Here is a 17,265-nt window from a genome sequence, read left to right on the forward strand (position 1 = left end):
GAGTATAGGGCACTACTTAAAGATTGTGGAAATCCCATGAAGGATGACAAGTTGATTCATCACATCCTGAAGAGGCTACCTTCAGAGTTTGCTTCATTTCTTTCAAGTGTTAATACTCATAGATTGACCATGGGAACTACTTACCAGAAGCCTACATTTGATGCATTTGTAGAGATGTTGATTGTTGAACAATCTCACTTGATGGATTTAAGACTTCTCACGACATCAAAGACCAAAGCCTTGGTGTTAGTGATGAGCACCAATCAAGTTGAGGAGGGAAAATTTCTAGCAATAAGAAGAAGAAGTAGTGGAAGCAGAAATCACGATCTGAGACACAACAATCCTCCTCACGGCAAGGAAATTATTCTTCCAACAAGAAGACAAGTAATGAAAAGAAGGACAAATTGTTTTGTGCACACTACAAAAAGAAAAATTGTGATGAGCATGATTACAATACTAAAAGACTCAATGAGTAGAAAATCTACTCAGGAAGAACAAAATTCAAGTGCCGGGTACTTCCAAGGATTCAACTCCAACTTCTTAAAATGGACAAGGGCAAGCACTTATGGCAAACACAAGTTCTTCTTTGGAATGGATACTTGACTTAGGTACCTCTTACCACATGGGTTCTTCAAAGGGAGATTTCTCTTCATTGAAGTAGTCATAGGTACCACACATCTTCATGGGAGATGATACTAAAATGGAAGTTGAAGAAAAAGGCCATGTGGAAATGGACAATGGGGAATTCAAAGATGTTCTCTATGTTCCAAACCTTAGCTCCAATGTCCTCTTAGTTTACCAAATCACTCACCTTGGAGATGGTCACAAAGTTGAGTTCCTTCCAGATTCAGTGATGGTGCACAGTCTATTTATAATGGAGAAAGTCAATCATGACAAGAGGCTTTATTACTTCTACCACTTTGTGCCTTAGTCTCCTTCTTAAGCCTTGTTGACTCACTCACATTCACAAACCACATTATGGCACAAGTAGTTTGGTCATCTTGCCTTCCACCATCTTCAGAAACTTTTTGCAAAGCACATGGTCAAAGGTCTACCTAACATCATCTTTTCTAAGGGAGAGTGTTCATCATGTTCAGTGGATATGCATCTCAAGGAGAAGTATGAAAAAGGGAAGTCTTCTCGAGCTCTAGTTGTTCTTCAATTGGTTCACATGGTTTTAGCCAGTCCCCTTATAGTGACATCAGTCAACCAAGGCTGCTACATCCTTCTATTGATGAATTTTCTAGATTCGTGTGGGTCTACTTCCTTCATCACAAGAGTGAAGTGGTTCATAGGCTTTAAGCCTTCAAGACTCGTGTTGAACAAAAATCAAGCAAAGACATCAAGGTTCTATGGGTGGACAATGAGAATAGATTTATGCACAGAATGCTTAAGGACTTTTGCAGACTTGAGGGGATTGATCTTCAAAATCCACTAGCATTCAGTTTGCACAAGATAGATGTTGCAAAATTGAGGATTGGGACTCTCAAATCCATGCCAAGTTGATTGATAAAAGCTAAGTCTCTTGATCCAACACTTTAAGTTGAAGCCATTAGTAGTGCTCCTCACATTCTCAATATGTCTCCTCATAATGCCTTAGATGGAAAAAATCCTTTTGAGGCATGGTGTGGCCGAAAACGTATCTTCTAGGGGATGCAAGACACTTAGGCCTTGTACTTTCATTGGGTATGAAGAAAATGTGAATACTTATAGACTTATGGATCTAGAGACACATGAGATCATTGTGGAGAAGGATGTTCACTTTGAGGAAAGTTCACCCAACTTATCCTCTAATCCTCTCTGCACTTCATACACTAGGGAAATTGATAGTGACACCAGTGATAGTGCTTTAATAGATTTAGAAACATGGGGTGTTGTCGACAATTGTAGTGAAAGGTCACATCATTAATCTAGTCCAAATGCTTATATTGCCATAGTGAAAGGTCCAACACAACATGGTACATCTCATCTTCTAGCTCTAGCTTTAGTTGATGACTACATGGTAGACTTTATAGGTTTGTTCGAGGAGTCACACACCACAAATTTGGGAGACAGCCTTGAGGACTTACATGTTCTCATTGATGAAGGTGATCCTTCTATAGTTGTTGCAAGGGCTCACTCTGACCTTGATGTCCATTCTCTACATGATCAATCTTTATAGGTTGGCATGATTGTGGATCATTATGAAAAGTAGTTGTCGAATGTCTCTTTGTTAGTTGAGGAGACAAACGGTTCAATGGAATAGGTTCAACAGACATCCTTGCTAGATCTACCTTTGTTTTTTATAGAAAATTTGGAAGGGGCAAATATTAGCATCCACATAGGGATACTTGAGTAGGTTTTAGGGCCACCATACATCTTCAAGATTGTTCCTTTGTCATTGTTTCTTCCAAAGGGAAGGAGCATCATTCTAAACTCTTGGACTAGCTTCTTCCTTGGAGCAGCTTTCATTTATAGGAATTCTTCATTTAAGGGGGGCAAGGGGAGATACCTTGTCTCTCTTCCTCTTCCTTCTTATGGGGGACCCTTTTCCTCTTATGAGGTTCTTCTTCTTCTCATTCTTCACTTTTATATATACTGGATGTATGTCGTAATGGGGGGGTCTTGATTACTCCATCCATCCATGCATCCCTTTTTATCTCTCATTTTGGGGGAGGGATTTTCCCATGAGCTTTTTCTTCTTTCTCCACTTTATGAGAGATTTCATTTCATTATGTGGGTAAATGCAAGAAGTTGGGTCTCACTTTCAAGTATTTTTGAATTTTTTTTGTCAATTGATGTCAAAATTTGAGGCATTTAGAGATTGAATATTAAAAAAAAATTCAGAATAAAAATTTTAGTGTTCGAAGTCTAGTTTTTGAATATATAATTTATTTGTGTACCCATATGATAGATTTTGTTTTTGGTATAGATTTTTAAAAACCACTTTTTCAAAATGCCTATTTCAGGACCATACCACACTCATGTACAAACACCATAATTTGACACAAATGAACAAATTTTTATAAATCCTTTTAAAGGGAGTTAGCTAATACACCTAAGATTGAGGAAAATATTTTTCTTTAATTTTTTATTGAATAATTTTTTTATTAATTATTAATTGGCTATAAAGGTAAATTTTAAAACCTCTCATGTATGGACACCATAATTTGATCAAAATTTCATGTTTTTCAAAAATTATTATTTTTAACCTCAAAAGAATTGTATGTAGATTGATGACATATAAATTAATTTAAGAGAAATTATAAAATAAAAAAGCTATTAAAGTTTTAGTGAACTTCACTATTTTACATTTAGGTACCACCTTTCATTAAAAAATAATGCAAAAATAGTAAACTAAATCACATCACTATAAAATTTATATTTCTGAAATCAGGACAATGAGAGCTATAATGGGTTTTTGTTTCATAAAAGAATTTAATCGGGAAGACCCTCTAAAAATAATGGCAAGGTGTGAATTTGTGAGTTCAATGCCTTAGCCAAATCTTGAGAGGTCAAGGCATAGGCTTGGTCTCACCAAGCCTATCCCAAATGAAAATCTAAGGTGGGAGAAAAAAATCCCACCCAATGTTGTAAGAAACAGGTACCTGTTATTTGAAATTCAAAAAATAGGTACACGCTTTTGAAAATGTCAAATTGACATACAAATCCTCACAAAAAGCAAAATTTTAAATTTATAGAAATGGGTACCCATTTTTTAAAAGTAAAAAATTGGTACCTATTTCTAAAAAATACTATTTTTTTATGCTTTCAATAACAGGTACCTCTTTTTTGAAAATAAAAAATGGGTGCCCAATTTTTTAAAAAATGGGTGCCCATTTTTTAAATCTAGGATTGGGTGCTCGAGCCTAAAATAGGTACCTATTTTTAAAAACTGGGTAGCCATTTCTAAAGGATTACAATCTCAATCCATAGACTTCCATGGAATTTAGACCCAACTCCTTGCATCTACCCATGTACATGGGTACCTAGCATGGCCTAAGGGAATTCCCCTAAGTTGCACTTAACGAGGGGTGTTGGTGTAAATATGTATTTACTATTTACACTTACTTAAGTTTACTTAGGTTAATGCATTACTTTTATTATATTGTATTATTTTATTATTTTATTTTGTGAGACACTTACAAATTTGTGCACCTTTTTGAGTTGTCATATTGACAACATAGATGTAGACAACTCTATATTAGTAGATGGTGTCTACAACACTGGAGTTTGCATCATTCACTAAGTTGTTATGCTAACAACATAGTTATTTGCACTCCCTTTTTAGCACATGTTGTCTACAACACTCATTTATTTGTTACACCCTTGTAGGCTTATCCTCTCGTCATCACACTTACTTCTGTGCTTAATAGAGGATAACCCGTATTTGGTGGACATGTGCCTAGTTATATGACTTATCATGTAGTTTATTTCAAGGCATTCTAGATGTATCTCAAAAGCCTTTAAATATAGGCACTCCTAGTGTACTCTTAAGTCACATTGAATGAATATATCGTCATTCTAATCATACTTTCTCTTTCTAGTCTACAGTTGTGCTTATGTTTGAGTTCTTAGTTCTTAGGTAATTTTTTTCCTAAGGCAAATTCTTACAGTAGTGAAGCATAACTTTATTTCTAAATTCTAGTCTAGATTTTGTACACAACATTTTTTTCATCATTTATGACTTTATCTAGTTCCATATTTAGTAAAATCAATTGCTGATGCAACATAGGTATAGAGGATTTTTTCTTACGATCTTCCATACTATGATTTAAAGGGAAAACAAGATAAAATGAAAGTAAAGTATCTTTATCATAACAAAATGGTAACTAAACAAGCTACCAAACTTTTCATCCAAAGTGCCATACCATATCATCACCTTAGAAACATTCTACCAATGCTTGGATAGAGAAAGGTACTTCAAACCCTCATTAGCAGTATTATTTTCTTTTTTGCTTTTACCTAGGAGAAAAAAAATTCCGTCCACCTTTAAATGCAAAATTTTATCCCTCTAAAAGTTAATGCCACAACTCTACATGTTTGACCCAAGTGAGACCAAGTACTCATTGATCACGGTTTCTATTTTGTAGACATGCAACACTTCATCCTTTCAATCTTGCTTAAATTCATTAGTGATTAAATCATCTAGCCTATTTAGAGTCTCCATATTATGTTTTAATGAACATAGAAATGGGGAATACTCGGGGAGGGGGGTGATACAATATTCCAACACATTTTTCCCAAATTTGGATTTTAGAAACTAACCATAAATATGCATAAATAAATAATTTCAAAATCAATAAATAGAATATCGGAAAAACACATAACACCATATTTTATTAGCTAGGGAGACCCTAGTCAATGAAAATACACAGTGGGAATGGTACCCACAAAATGATACATTAATAAAAAATACCTTGTAAGATGTTTTGACCTTGTTAGGAGTCTTACATCATATTTAGTATATTTTTCCTTGTTATAGGCATCAACCCTATAAGTATTTGTAATAAAAAATTATCTCACTTATCTTACAATAATATACAACTAATACTATAAGTGGTATAAAGACTTTACCAAAACTGAGTATACAAATATCTTCAATTCCTAATTTGTCCTTGTGTGTTCCTCACATATGATCACATGTCCATATAAAATCTTCTATAATCTTAACATTAAAAAAAAAAATCTTGGCATAAAAGATATCACAATACATAGTCATGCCATAGCATAATCACACATATCTTTGCATACCAAAAATATCTTCTTATATACCCTTTTTCTTTAACTTTGTCTAGTCGGCCATAATAAAAATAAAGTTATACATTTCCAAAACTTATTATCATAATCTACTAAGTGAGGGTGAATATCTAGGATGTCATCCTTCCATTACTAAGATATTGATTTTTTTAAATAATTCTATACCTTAGCCAAATTATCCAATCTCACCGACATAGTATCCCTCTATGATAACAAACCATCTTCCATTTATTCATTCAAATATCATACCAACTATCATAGTAACATTAGAAAACATAAGTACATCATGTAGAGTCACTATTCTTCTAGATTCCAAAATTGTGGTCTTTCATATGCTTCCAATGAAGATTCTTGATGCAAATTGTGTGATCATTGACTATTATTCTTGAATATACTTAGATAATTTCTTCACAATAAAATACCAAAAATTTATACATAACATAATGTTAGAAATCCTTTACATTAACTTGGGGGGGGTGGGGGGGTGTTAATCAGTTATTCAAGATCCAAACTTTCTATTCAAACTTTTCTCACTAGGTGTAGTGAACCCATTCAACCATTCATTCATCCAAGCATTAACTTCTCTAATCAGCAAGTTACTGTAAATCAACATGCAAGCATAACACATAAGAAATCAACACATAACACAACGATTTATGTGGAAACACAATTTGGAAAAAACCACCAGTAACAATCTACTCAATTTTCACCCTTCTAAAGTGATTCCTTGTGAAAGGCCTACCTTGTTAAATTCTTACAACACACTATTAAATGTGACCTTGTTAGAGGATTTAATCACCGTGTTAGAAGTGAGCCTGGTTAGAGAACTTTAGAACATTCACTTGGAATGCCACCCTGTTAAAGGATTTACAAATGGCTATTAGGCCAACCTAAGTCCATAGGATTTTCCTTCTATCATAACTAATATAATTGCTAGGTAGTAACAATTAGGGATTTTGACTTGATCACAACATAAAACTTAATTTGTAGATTTGAAATTACTTCTTACCTCAAACCATTACCTGGCCTTCAATCTCTGCAACTCTGACAACTTGCCTTCCTTTCAAGCTTAGTTTCCTTGAGTCTCCATGCTCAATGTACTAGTGCAATCATCTCTTCTTGACCACTTATAGAAGCAAAGCCTCTATGCTCTTCCTTCTCCTAAATGCCTTCTTCTTGACACCCTTCTAATCACTTCACAATTTGGCTCTTTAGCAGCAACAACATTAGTAGCATTTGCTTCCTGGTCTATGAATCCTTAAATAGAAGTCTTGGAGTTCTTTCCCACTCAATTCTTCCATTCTTTAATTTTAATTTTTATGGATTAGGTAGGATTCATTATATCTAATCCATATTTTATTTCCTCTAGAAACTTCTTGAATAATCCTTTTGAATTTTCTCAAAAATGGTTTACATAGAATTCTGTGCCACCAACTCATCATCCTTATCCTCCAAACAGTTCACAAAATTCAAAGTAACCACTAAGTCGGCTTAGATTTGGTGAATTTTTTATTTAAAATCATGAAGCAACTGGATGCTATTGAAATACTAGTGCTTGACAGATACTGTGTTACTCAGCATCAACTATGTTTTTTCTGTTGCTTGGCACCTGAAGTTCACTTGACACCAACTAGGATTTTCTAATGCCCGACACCTAAACTTCACTCGACACCTAAAGATCACGTAGCACACTAGAATTTCTTATTGCTTGGTTCCAACTGAGAATTTTCTCAGCTTGAACTAGCTCGCTCAGCACCCATTGATGAACTTAGTTTAAGCTTTGCAATCAACCTTGTTACAACTTTATTCCTCCAATGTTTCTGAGTGTGACCAAATTTTATATCTTTGAGTATGTTATTAATACATCATTTAACCATTGTCTTGATTGATCCTTGCACTTCATTACAACATCATAACTCAGCCTTTCCCTTATGTACTCTTGTTACATCTTGTTGATCAGATCCTCTTCATCAATCAACTAAGTGATAGTACTTGGATCTTATAAGAAAATGACATTCCTACAAATAGTAGGTTTGACATCAATGATGAAACAATGATTGAAAACATTCTGTTAACAATAATCTCCCTCTTTAATCTTCAACAATGAGCTTTTCAATTAGATTTCCAACAATCTCCCTCTTTGGTATTGATTTAAAACCAAACTAATCAACCATCAGACTAAACTATTCAACCACAAGCTGACTAGGTTAGAATAGTAAGTCAAATGCCAAAAGGTAATTGTGTTACCATCACCATTAGTTTTCATGTCTCCCTCTTAGTTGTTGTAACCTTTCTTTTGTTTTCTCCCTCTATATGTATTTCTCTTCTTCTACTATTCTCTGTTATGATCAACTTCTTCATCTTCTATCTACTTCTTCCTTTATCTTCATTTGATCAGCTTATGCATTTTCTTCACATTTCTCCCTCATTCTTTTAATCTTATGCTATTGATTAGTTTCTCACAACTTCTCCCTTTTTGACAACAATGTCAAAGACATGTTAGCAACTTATCATATAGTTTAGCTTTTGTTGGTTCATTCTATTTCTCCCTCTATCACCTTGCTTGTGACTAATTTAGAACTTGAGCACTTCAATTACTTTAGGCATTAATCCTAAAGTAAACATCCTTTGCATCAATGTGTAAAGTCTTCAACAATCAGCTCATTTGATGCAGGGAAGTTTTTCTTGTTTTTAAATAGCCTTGGCTAGGTGTATCACCCCTAACTTACCTCTAAGATCCTTAAAAGCATCTTTAGGTAGTGCTTTTTTGAAGATGTTAGCAATCTGTTCTTTTGAGCTAACATTTTCCATCTTCACTTGTTTGTCTTCCACCAATTCTCTTACATAGTGATACTTGATTGTAATATGCTTGGTTTTAGCATGCATTACAGGGTTTTTTGGTATGTTGATAGCACTTGTATTATCACAATAAAGTATCATAGGCTTATTTACCTCTTCCTTCATACCTTGCAACAAATGTTTGATCCATACAATATTGGTGCAATTTATAGCAACTGCAACATATTCAACTTCTATAGTGGACTGTGAGGTACAACTTTGGTTTTTGCTAGTCTATGTAATCAATCTTTTTCCCAAGAAAAGTGCTCCTCCATTGGTGCTTTTTTTGTCATCAATGTTACCTCCCCGATCTATGTCAATGTAGGCTCTTAGCTCAAACTTTTCACTCTTCTTATAGTACAAACCAAAGTCATCAGTTCCATTTAGATACCTTAGTATTCTCTTTACTGCCATTAAATGATTCTCTCTTGGATTTACAGAAAATCTTGCCACTATTCCATTATCTAATGCAATATCTAGTCTACTATGTACAACATATTACAACTTTGCAATCATTGATCTATACAATGTCTAATTTACTTTAGCAAACTCATCATTCTTGGATAACTTATGTCCTATTGCCATTGGTGTGCTTACTAGTTTGGACTCTTCTAATCCAAATGTCTTGAGTATCTCCTTGACGTATTTTGATTGGGTCACAAATATGCCATGCTTTAATTGATGTACTTGCAATCTAACAAAGAATTTGATTTCTCCAAACATTGACATCTCAAATTCATGCTTCATTTGATTAGCAAAATCTTTACATAGAACATATTTTCCTCCAAATATTATATCATCAACAAAGATTTTAGATACAAAAATTTCTTTACCATTTTCTGCTTTGATATATAAGTTGCTATTGTCATCTTTTCTATCAAATCCTATCTTCACAAGGTATTTGTGTAGTCTCTCATACCATGCTCTAGGTGCTTGCTTCAATCCATAAAGTGCTTGGTGCAGTTTGCAGACCATATCCTTGTTCTTGTCTTCAACAAGTGCCTCTGGTTGTTCTATGTACACTTCTTGTTCTAGTATACCATTTAGAAAAGAAGACTTGACATCCATTTGGTAGACTTTGAAACCTTTGTATGCAACATATGCAAGAAGTGTTCTTACTTCTTCCATTCTTAAAATAGGGGAAAATGTTTCCCCATTAACTAGTCCTTCTTCTTGTGCATAACCTTTACAAACTAATCTAGATTTGTTTCTTGTTATCTCACCATTCTCATCAAGTTTGTTCCTAAACATCCAATTGGTACCAATTACATTTTTATCAGCTGGTCTAGGAACTAGGGTCTAGGTTTTGTTCTTCTTAATCTGATATATCTCCTCTTCCATAGCTTTATACTAGTCATCATCTTGTAGTGCATCTTTTATTGTTTTAGGCTCAACCTAGCTTAGTAGACATAATTCATTCCTTAGTCTATTCCTTGTCATTGGTTTGGCATCCTTGTCACCAATGATTTGATTAGCTAGGTGATGTCTTCTTACATGTTTGGCTAAATTTGGTTCTATCGTTCATTCCATGTTTGATCCTTCAACTTTAGAGTCATTTTGTCCTTCTTCATCTAGTACTTCATTATTCCTCTCATGTATGCTATTTTTAGAGGCAGAATGTGATTCTCTACATTCCATATCTTGGCTTCTAAATGTAGCTTGACATTCACTAGCTGTGACTCTACTGATACTAAAATTTGTTTATAATTCCCAACTTGATTTGTAGTATTGTCTTCAACAGTCATTCCTTCATAGACATATACAAAAGATCTATAATCCTCTAATTGCTTGGACTCATCAACTTGAACTTTTGCATGCTCATCAAAATTTATATTTGCACTCTCTGAAATTTTGTTAATGTTACTATTCAAACACTTATATGCTTTGCTTATAGTGGAGTATCCAAGGAATATGCCTTCGTCACTCTTTGCACCAAACTTTCCATTTCTAGTATCTTAAGAATATAGTATTTACAACCAAAGACTTTGAAATTTTTTAGATTAGGTGAGTGACCATGCCATAGTTCAAAAGGTGTTGCATTTGTACCTTTCTTGACTTGAACTCTATTCAATGTGTAGACTACAATGCTTACAACTTCTCTCTAGTAGTTTAGTGCAACATTTTTTCCCATCATCAAGGTTCTAGCACAGTCAATCATAGATCTATTCCTTCTTTTAGCAATACCATTTTGTGGTGGAGTTCTTGGTGCTGATGTTTTCCTTTTGATGCCTTTGTCATTGTAGAATATCTCAAACTCCTTTGATGTAAACTCACCTCCTTTGTCTGATCTTAGGCATTTCAGATTCTTCCCTATTTCCTTCTCAATTTTGGCCAAATACCACTTAAACATTTGAAATGCATCATATTTTTTCTTTAAGAACATAGTAGTCATCATCTTGGAATAGTCATCTACAAATAGCATTATGCATATATCTCCTAGGTACCTTTGCACTTCTATTGGCCCACACAAGTCTGTATGGACCAACTCTAGTACTTCTTTAGAAGTATATGTTTTACTTTTGAAAATAAACTTAGTCATCTTCCCAAGTTGACTTTGTTTGCACATTATGTTTTTAGGTTTCTTCAATTTGGGCAACTCTTTGACTTTCTTCTTTTTGCTGATACTAATCAGATTATCAAAATTAACATGACACAACCTTTTGTGCATAACCACACATCATCAAGTCTAACAAGAAGACAAGTTTCATCATTCATATCTAGGTAAAATAGATTACTCCTAGTTTTTTCACCTTTTCCTATTAGATTTCCATCAGTGGCATAGATCTTGGCAGTTTTGTTTCCAAATTCAACTTTGCAACCTACATTGCCTAACTGTGACACACTCAACAAGTTGTAGTTCAATCCTTCAACATAATATGCATTATCACATGAAATTTTATCTATGAGTTTAATGGAACCTTTTCCTTTGATTTGACATGGAGCATCATTACCAAATCTAACACTATTTCCATCATATTGAGTAAAGGTAATGAACTTACTTTTATCTCCTATCATATGATGTGAGCATCCACTGTCTATGATCCACTTGTCATTCTTGTTCACATAGGTAACCAATGTTGTTGCTTCATCTTCATCTTTATCTAATTCATCCTTCATGGCCACATAGACTACTTCATCATCATTCTCATCAGAGTCTTCTTCAACAATGTAGCATCTTTTTCCTTTTTCCTTTTTCCTTGTAGTCTTTGCTATCATCTTCTCTCTTGTTCTTGTACTTGTTTCCTTCTTTGTAGTTCTTCTTCAATGTACATCTTCTAGCAATATGACCTACCTCATTGCAATCAAAAGATATGATAGGGAGCTTACCTCTGAATTTGTCTTTGCCTCTATGGAATCTCCTAGCCAGTAGTGCTTCCAATTGTTCCACATCTTCCTCATCTGCGCTACTATCACTAGACACATGTTTTCCTTTCCTTCTCTTCTTGTTTGATGTCTCCTCCTTAGTGTCTTTTATTGTCATCTTGGCCTTGAAAGAAGATTCAAGGTTCTTAGGTCTGTAGTTATCAAAATTAGACAACTCAAATGCAATAAGTCTTCCTACGATTCCTTCAAAGGTTAGTGTGTTTCCTTGTACACACCTTAGCTCTTGGATGGCTAAAACTCTAATAGCATAGATAGGGAGTAGAGTTCTTAAATATTTTCTGATGACATTTTCTTCTTCCAATTGACCACCTAGACTTCTTATTACACTTACCACTTCTTTTATTCTTGCAACATATTGAGTAGCATTTTCTTCTTCCTCCATTTTCATGTCATCAAACTTTCCTCTTAGGCTTTCTCTCTTCACTCTCTAATCTACAGTAAGAGGTCTAGTTGGATTTATATGTTTTGTTCCAATTGAGGTTTTTCCATAGTCACCTATTGATCCAAGGTACAATTTCATCAGACTCTGCCATGCAGAAAAGTTATCTTTGTTGAGCTTTAGAACTTCTCTCTTGGACATCTTGATCTTCTTGCTTCTAGTACCTCTTGAAACTAAATCAATAGATGGCTTTGATACCAATTTTTATAAATTCTTTAGAATAACTATGGGGGGGGCATGGTGAATTAGTTATTCAAGGTCCAAATGTCCTATTCAAACTTTTCTCACTAAGAGTAGTGAGCACATTCAACCATTCATTCATCCAAGCATTAACTTTTCTAATTAGAAAGTTACTATAAATCAACATGCAAGGATAACACATAAGAAATCAACACATAACACAGTGATTTACGTGGAAACCTAATTTGGGAAAAACCACCACTAACATGCTACTCAATTCTCACTCTTCTGAAGTGATACCCTGTGAAAGGCCTACCCTATTAAAGGCTTACAACACACTCTTAAATGTGACCTATTTATAGGATTTAACCACCCTGTTAGAAGTGGGCTTGGTTAGAGGACTTTAGAACATTCACTTGGAATGTCACCCTATTAAAGGATTTAGAAATGGCTATTAGGCCAACCTAAGCCCATAGGATTTTCCTTCTATCATAATTGATACAATTGCTAGAGAGTAACAATTAGAGATTTTGACATTATCACAGTATACAACTTAACATGGAGATCTCAGATCACTTCTTAGCTCATACCATTTCCTGGCCTTCAATCTCTGCAACTCTGACAGCTTGCCTTCCTTTCAAGCTTACTCTCCTTGAGTCTCCATGCTCAATGTACCAATGCAATCATCTCTTCTTGACCACTTATAGAAGTAGAGCCTCTATGCTCTTCCTTCTCCTAGATGCCTTCTTGACACTCTTCTAATCACTTCATGATTTGGCTCTTTAGCAGTAGTAGCGTGAGCAAAATTTGCTTCTTGGTCTATGACTCCTTAAATAGAAGTCTTGGAGATCCTTTCCCCCTTGATTCTTCCATTCTTTAATTTCAATTCATATAGATTAGGTAGGATTCATTTTATCTAACCCATATTATGTTTCCTCTAGAATCTTCTTGAATAATCCTTTTGAATTCACCCAAAAATGGTTTACATAGAATTTTGTGCTACTAGCTCATCATCCTTATCCTCCAAATGGTTCACAAAATTCAAGGTAACCACTAAGTCAGCCTAGATTTGGAAAATTTTTGTTATTTAAAATAATACAGTAGCTTGGCACTATTGAAATACTTGTGCTCGACACATACTATGTTACTTGACATCAACTATATTTTTCCTGATGCTCGACACTTGAAGTTCACTCAATACCAACTAGGATTTTTTGATGCTCAGCACTTGAACTTCACTCAGCACCTGAGGATGACTCGACACACACTATAATTTCCTGTTACTCAGCTCCAACTAAGAATTTTCTTAGCTTCAACTAGTTTTCTCGGCATGTAACGCCCCACCAAGGGATCCAAAGAATTAACCTAAAGTTTCACTAAGTTTGGTAGCATTTTTTTTTTAAACATGAAAGTTAACCATTCACAACATCATAGTGAAAGAAATGACATCATTCAATTGAAAGTAAACATAAACATACATAATAGGTAGATTCTTTAAGGATCCCTTAACATTGAATCACTTTTAATTAATTAATTCCATCTAGTACCTCATCCATATGAAATAGTAATGAAAAGTCTAATGTTCTTAAACAATATACTTTTGTTCTAAATGTCCCTTAGTAAATTACATTTCAGAATGCTCAATCATCCATTGTACATGTCATAAGGTATGAAAGGCTTAAAAGAATATACATATGTGAAAATAAGTACATCATCATCCTATTCTAATCCATGATGCAATAAAGTAAATGTAATCACATGTCATACATGATACATCATCATAAAGATATAAACATCCATCATAAAGGATATCCATTTACCACCAAACATAATTGACTAAGTGCATGGTTCCTCCCAACCGTAAATAGCATCATTAGAACATCGTGGGCCCTAGCCATACCTCCAAGTGTAACATTCCAAATCATCGAAGAGATCATCGGATATTAACATAGTAGGAATGTCACTCCTAAATCATATCACATCATATGCAGAAAAGAAATCTAACGTGCAAAGTAACGCATAAGATAACATCATCTAGCATATGAAAATCATCAATGTAAGGATATGTGTCCACCATCATAATCCATGAACAAAATAAAGATAGATGCCAACAAAGAAAACATTAGCCACGGTGTCTCAACGGATCTCAAATGATAAGAGTGGAAAAACACTACCGCCTGACTGCGTGGAACCTAAATGCTCCACTCCCACCGCCCTAAGGAGATAATCTCAAGTCCCAAAATAGGTTATCAAAACACATAGAACAAGTAATCTCTAAGTCCAGGAATCCTAAAAGTATACTAACTCAAAGGTTCCAAACCACAAAATGACATCTAATCCTAGAGGCACACAAAGACATGTAGTAAACCTACTATGCAAGCAGGAAAGTGTCATCGCACAGATCATGCTAGAGTTACTTTGGTAGTCTCCCAATAGACCCTGGCCCCCTAGTGATCCCTGTGCAGCCACTAGTATCCTCTCATACTGACGAGGCATACTATGGAATGCAAGGTGGCAACCAAGCATTCTCTCTACTCTCATCCTAGTTTGTACTAGCACTCGAGGCATGGACGAGAACAAAACAATTATCTTTTTAGGTACATTAAGTCAGTATTAGGTGTGAATGTTTTCACTTATTAAAACAACTTACAATGAGTTACCCTAGCAGCCTCTTAGGGCCCCAGTCCCCATTGCAAGCCACTTCCTAACACTAAAAGTAGATAACCTACCCTAAGCTCATGGAATAATAAATCAAAAAATCACCATAGTCCTATACAAGCGACTAGAAAAATATCAAAAGATAATCCACAAAAGCGCATCAAATCTCCATGAGCAATCTGCAAAACATCCATAGATAATCATGACCACAATAGTTCTCTATTGGCAACTAAGGGTATCACTGATAATCACAATAATCATTGGTTCTCAACAAGCAACCAAAAAGTATCTCAAAGTAATACTGATCAAAGACTCCAAAATGGTCGAGTCAAAACATGTCACAACATGACAACATCAAAAAATAAATTAACACTTCAATCCCATCGTAGCGACTAGAAAGTAGTCAAAGGATAATTGATTGATGACTCAAAATGGTTAAGTCAAGTGTCTCAAATACATACACCTCAGCTTCACACAAGAAGACTGGAAAGCAATAACAATCAGTAAATACAAACATCTCATAGAGCATACCATCACATTACCATGGTTGGGTTTAGAAAAGATTGAGATCAAGATGCCATCACATTCATAACCACCGAGCCTTTGGTAGATGTCCTAATTGGTCAACACTAGTCAACCCAAACCCAAAACAAGAAGCATAGAGAAAACACAAAATGCAACACATGTTTTGGTTTGCTAAAATTACATAGTTAAGCTAAGATTCAATTTTGGTTCCAAGTATATTTCAAGTGTATAAATTTCTTCATTTAAGTACAAGTCAACCTGTCTAACCCCTTTGAATTAAGCATAGAATTATCCCTCTATTATTTTAAAACAATATCCTAAAATAATTAGAAGATAATTATTTACTTATTTAAACTATTGAACTCATTTCCTTTGACTTTCAATAATATCACTCACAATGGTTTACAATAATTAGTGTTACTAACAATTAAATAAAACCCCGTTGATTCCAAGAACAACTTCCATTATTCAAATCATTAGAATAAAACTTATCAATTTTCAATTAACTAATTTGCAATTTCCCTAACACTGATATTATTGATAATCATTCAATTAAACCCATTGCTTAAAAAAATTTGATTAATTTTATAATTAATTAAACTGAATATCCATTACATAACTATATTAACAAGTCAATGGATAATAGTCGTTTAACAAATTATCAATTATTTCTTAAATTAAAAATCAACTACTTTCTAATCCATTAATATTTGAATTAATAATCTAATAATAACTTGTTAATAAATACTAACAAATTAAATTTAAAATAAATTTATTAATAAATCTACAATGCTAGATTCAATATTTTTAATGAATTTAATATCTCTTTTCGATTTAACAATAATCGATAATTCATATTTAACAATTATCAACATCTAACATTTATAAAGTAACAATGTTAAAGTCAAATACTATATATATATATATATATATATAAATAATTAAATCACATATTTAAATATATTTAATACCTATATATCTTATACACACACACACACACACACACACACACACACACACACACACACACACACACACACACACACACACACACACACACAATATTTAGTATTAATAACACATTCTAACATTATAAAATTGAATTACAACAAAATTCGATTGATATCCTATAATTTAACCAACGTATATATAAAAAGAAATAATATATAATACATGCACCACGGCCACGATGTTGACGTTGCTGTTTAAGGTGATGGTGCCGTGCAGTACGGCCTTTGTTGTAGGGCCTACAACGACAGTCACAATACCTATGACAGTAGGCTCGTGGCTACCGACAGGCTCATAATGAAGGGGACGAGGTGGCATAAAACCCCCCCTCCCAAATTTTTTAAATATATTTTTATAAAACATTTCAACATGCGTTTCGAAAGTATTTTTTAATAAGTCATTTACAATGAACAATTTCAGACATATATATATTTTGAAAAACGTTTCCAATATCGATTCTCTACCATATATATAATTTTTAAAGAAACATTTTC

Source organism: Cupressus sempervirens, chromosome 6 (genome assembly GCF_028749045.1).
Source record: "Cupressus sempervirens isolate cs-2001-9-10 chromosome 6, ASM2874904v1, whole genome shotgun sequence".
NCBI lineage: Eukaryota > Viridiplantae > Streptophyta > Pinopsida > Cupressales > Cupressaceae > Cupressus > Cupressus sempervirens.